Source organism: Lygodium microphyllum, chromosome 14 (genome assembly GCF_053477565.2).
Source record: "Lygodium microphyllum isolate KBCC chromosome 14, Lygodium_microphyllum_v1.1.10, whole genome shotgun sequence".
NCBI lineage: Eukaryota > Viridiplantae > Streptophyta > Polypodiopsida > Schizaeales > Lygodiaceae > Lygodium > Lygodium microphyllum.
In genome coordinates, this window is record NC_141148.1 from 92,759,230 (window position 1) to 92,764,767 (window position 5,538).

Sequence of the window (5,538 nt, forward strand, 5' to 3'; positions counted from 1 at the left end):
ATACGAGACTATAGAGACATGTCCAAAGTGTGGTGCTTACAAGTATTGACAGGACTTACAAGGACAAACTATCCCTCAAAAAGTTCTCAAACACTTTTCGCTCATCCCCCGCATAAACCACATGTTTCGCATGTCCAGCATGGTAAGCTTGACAACGTGGCATGTGCAGAATAGGTACACGGATGGAGTTCAACGAATATCAGCGGATTTACGCGCATGGAGCCACATTGACTCTACCTTCCTAGGCTTTGTGCGAGAGCCAAGGAATCTTCGGCTCGGTCTCACGATGGATGGTGTGAATCCATTCGGTCTGTGCTCAACTTCTTACAGTGTGTGGCCTATAGTGCTTGTCAACTACAACATTCCTCCATGGCTTTCTACGAAGAAAGGACATCTCATCCTTAGCTTGCTTGTCCCAGACCGCTATAAAGTAAAAAATATGGACGTGTATCTTCGTCCATTAGTCGATGAGCTTAAGATTTTATGGGAGGAGGGGGTCACTGTGCAAGATATGAGTAGGTGCGATGGTCGGCGGGGTCAGCCAACATTCGAGCCATTCTCATGTGGACAATGTATGACTTTTCAAGATTGGAAGAGTGCTCAGGTGAATAGACCTCCGTTCTCGCTGGTAATATCTATATTTTATCTCATTAAATCAAGTATTCACTAGGTCCTGGCTCGCCTTACAGGTCTGGTTACCTCAAGTTATCATGCATATCCATTGTGTGGGCCACAGTTAGACTCCCGAAGGTCACGAACCATGAAGAAGATGTATATCAAGGACACGTCGCTTTCTTGCCGGAGGATCATGAACTCAGGGAAGGTTTTTTTGGACGACCTCCAATACGTATGAATGCCGCAAGCTGGTACGAGCTGAAAATGGTAAACCCAGAATCACATCCAAATGGAATGTGACGGTTCTATGTTTTTTACGAGTTGCCATATTGGACCCACTTACAGGTCAACCACTTGGATCCCATGTATATTTTCAAGAATGTGGGCAGCTTGCTATGGGACTACATCACAGGAAAGAGAGACACTATAGGGTCACGAATGGATTTGAAGGAGGTAGGTAAGATGGAGGCGCTTTGGCCGCAGTCGAGTGCTGATGGTGGAGTGCAGCTTCCTCGCGCTCCTTGGGTTTTGTCCACCAAAGAAGAGCGCATTGTGAAGCAAGTAATCAAGTCTTCGCACTTCGACGGGTATGATGCATTCTCTTAGATCCGCATTTTTAAAAGATGACTAATTGTCGGGGCTAAAATCCCATGATTGGCATAAGATATGTCAAGTTTGTGAACAGAATGGATTGTAATTAGCGTGGGCATTTTACAATTTGAAAAGTGATCATTATTCATAATGCTTTCTCATTTGTGGCAGTTTGTCCTACCAATCGCGATCGCAGGATGCCTTACTCCAGAAATTCACAGGGCCATTTACAAGTTGTCGACTTTGATGCAATGGATCTCACAGAAAGAGATTAAGACATCCTCTATTGAATCCGCGAGGCGAGGAGCAGTGGAGACGGTTTGTCTCTTTGAGAAATACCTGTCCACTAGCATGCTCACGATACAAGTCCACTTCTTGTGCATCTTGTGGACGAAGTGGAGATTGCTGGACCTGTCCATACGCGATGGATGTTCTTCTTGGAGCGCTTCATGAAAACCCTGAAAGGCTTTGTGCGACAACGAGCTCGGCCAGAAGGTAGTATGGCCGAAGGTTGGTTGGTGTCAGAGGTGTTAGTGCATATCTCACAATGGCTACCAACGGTGGAACCAGACAATGAAATACTATGGACGCTGAAGGACGATGATAGACTGACTGGAGATGTGGTGGTTGAAAATGGGGTAGAAAAAATAATGGATGCCTCAATGGAAGAGAAGGTGAATCGCTTTTGTATGTTGCACCATGCCTCCATGGAGACGTGGCTTGTTAAGTACCAGATTGCAAGGCAAGATCGAGAGGAAGCTCGAGCTGAATTCCGATGCAGTACGTGTCATCGACCGATTCGATATCTCGAAGGCATGGAGGAGATGCCGCGGTTTATGTCAACACGATGGTTGCATGGAGCCTTGACCGCAACATCCAGCGAAGGGATAGAGGTCTCAATGGAGGAGTGGGAATTCTCGAGGGGATGTAGTCCAAAGGTGATGAGGGATTTAGAATATGTCGTATCTAAATTTTATATGCGATATCTAATTTGAGTGTTTCAATGTACAGTACAAAATATATAGTGCAGTGTGGTCGCGCGACGATATTTTCGCGTGGAGCGTATTGACAAAATGTGCTCCACAATGGACTGTGGTGTCATGGCAAGGTTTGAGCAAGAGAGTCGGCGATGAGCAACGGATCCGAACACGGTTGTGGATGAGATGGAGTATTTTGGGAACTTGCAAAGTATTATTACGATGGATTACCGTAGCTTCTCTATGATACTATTCGATGTGCAGTGGTTCAAAGTGGTACTTGGAGGAGCTGGAGCAATAGTTCGACAAGGTCCATCTGGATTTCTCGAAATAGATTCGAAAAAAAATGGACGGATTTGCGCGACACCTTTGTGTTGCCGGTCCATTGTGAACAAGTGCATAGAGTCATTTGCTTGCTAATTGTAATACATGGTTTATGTCACAATGGTTTGAACTCGCTTTGTACGTGTTTGTGAACATGTAATATTCTATCCAAACCCTCGACAACCTCGATGGTGGTATGTTATACTTTCAACTCCTCGAAGTGCGAGAGTATATGATCAAAGCGATGTTCCGGGCATAGATGAAGATAATATGCAAATAGAGGGGTCGATATTACAAGGAGTGGAGGCTGCCGCAAGCTTGGAGCCCGCATCGACTAACAATGATGGAAATACAAGAGTCCAAGAATTTTTTGAGAACGAGGCAGACTCATTCTTTTGTGGTGACATGTCTATCGACCTTCCAGTGTATACAGAGTTGTGTTAGGAGATTAACATGGGACCATATGATACTTCATTCTTGGAGTATCCACTTACTCAATTCGTTGTTTAGATATCTTATAAAGATACATAAGATATACATTTTAAGAGGGATTTTTAAAAAATGATTTATATTACTGTGCTTTATATAGTTTAAATTGATTATTATAACATCATTTTTTATCTGTGCAGGTGACATTTTCAGGATGAGTCGAGGGATGAGCGATGAGGAGTTTCAGGACATGATGGCATGCATGTCTCCAGATCAGCTCGCGAGATTCAGAGAGATGGCAGACCAGGAGCTGTCTCGTTCTTCGTCAAGGCGCTTTGCTAGATCTACTTCAGCGCGATCAGATGTTTCAGCTTCGAGCAGACGATCTCGATGCTCACGACTTGGGCCAGAGGGAGGGACTGCATTGGGATCAGGGGGGATGCTGCTGTGGAGACACGGATGTGGTGTCTCCGTCTCGTCGTTCAGCTGGAGTTGCGTCACCTCCAAGATTTGTCACATTTGTGGGGACGTCTACTCTAGTTACTCCGGTTTCTGCGCAGTCGTCAGCAGGTGGCACCCCTTTGAATGCCACTCCGAGAGAGGTTACCCCCGTTGGTACACCGGATGTAGAGGAGTCTCTTAGATATGCCCAGGAGCATGGACTGAGATGGGAGAGGACCCATCTTAGGCAGACTCCTAGGGGTTATGGATATCTGGTTGATAGTAGGTCAGGAGCCATCATCATGAATGATGAGGGAAGGAGGGTGATGGCTCGCATGAGAGAGTTGTGTCAACAAGTTTTTCGGCACAACGTCCTGGATCATTGGAAGAATATACCAAAGGGGAGCAAGGATTACATAGTAGTATCCTTGCACGAGGAGTTTCCGGTGCCAGCCACAGTAGATAGATTCTTTACGGGCTGGATGATGGATTGCATGCGTGCATACATGTCACATAGACGATTCGACGTACGCAAGGCAATCAAGAGTGGGGCTGCAAAGCCCGAGTGGTTAGATGCAGACGGCTAGCGCCGAACTGAGGGAGGAGGCTACAGATTCGCCAAGATGTTGGAGTCAGCAGTGCGAGGCGGCGAGGGCACGACTCGAGGCCGGAGTGGTTCATCATCTTGGGAGTGGCGGTCACAAGACATATTTGGAGGACTTTGTAAGTTTTTCTTTTGTTTTGCTTGTTTGTTTTTTTGAAATATTCTTTGTACTGACAATCATGTTTCTAACAGTTAGCATTTTGTTTTCTTTGCAGCACTCCATTACAAATCGCGATCCGCAAGGCCTTGAGACTCCATATGCAGAGAGACACGGTCTCAATGCATTAATCGACCGATTGTATAGACACGGCGGCCCTGTAAGTCACTTATCTTTCTTGTCCGTAGTTACCATGAGATATTTGAATGCATTATTGTATGGTGGATTGATGTGGTTTCTTTTTCTGCAAAATCTGTTCGATGTTCCTTTGCGGCGGGACGAGCTTTCGGGGGACGAGGATTTGTAGCTTGCCCTTGGATCCTTGGAGCTCACACACCTTTATTTTTTAGTCGCCTGATCTATGTAGACATTTTCTATATATTAGTGATATCCTGTCATGATTGTACCAATCGCTTTTTATGCGATCATGTATTTATTTCATGTATCAGTTTTATGATTTTAGTATACATTCTTTTTGTTTGCAAGCGCTTTGTATATAGTAGTGCAGAAACTATTTTGTATGGCTCTCATACAGCACACAGTGCTAGCTGCCCTGCCATAATTTTTTTTTTCTCCTGTTACCGTCGCTATTTGTGTCGCAAATTTACTGCTCGCGTCACTATTAGCATCGCTATGTCCGTCGCAAATTTACTGGTTGCGTCACCAATAGCGACACCAATAGCGACGTTTCTATGGCGTTGTCAATAACGACGCTTTTTGCGATGACGGGGGTAAATTTTGTTATTTGTATTTTCGTCGCTTTAAACGTCGGTATAAGGTCTATATCTTGTAGTGGGTCTCCATCTTGTTTCTTGAGTGAGCGTCTTCTTATCTATATTGTGTGCGTTTGGTGTAATAGCTTAAGTAAGTTTTTCTACCATGCGATTTGTGATATGGTATTAAAGTGGTATCATTGAGAGATTAGTTTTGAAGGTTGAAGTGAAGAGGAGCAAGAATTCAAGCAAGTAATTGGTAAGCTATTGAATTCTCTCTCTTTCTCTTAGATAGTACTTGTGGAGGCACTCAAAGCAAGACAAAGCAAAAATCTCAAATTATTATGAGATTTGGTATGTAAGTAAAATAGTATATATTTTGTAGTAGATAAGGTTGTGTTTTTGGACATCTGAGGTCATTTTGGGCCTTGTTTTAGCTTTTCAAGGTTGCGAAAAGTAGCTTTAGGGTATATTATAACTTTGAAAGTTTCAAATGTTCTATGGTGCATAAGTTATAGATTCCAAATCTATAAGTTCTCAAGTATTTGTAAAGAAGCAAACACAAGGTTTATTTGCAAACAAGTTATAGATTGTATATATTTTTGAGCAATCAGTGAAAAAGACTACAGATTATTACTATGTACATCTTCTGAAGGGTTGTAGAAGTTTTCTTAATTGTTTGGTACT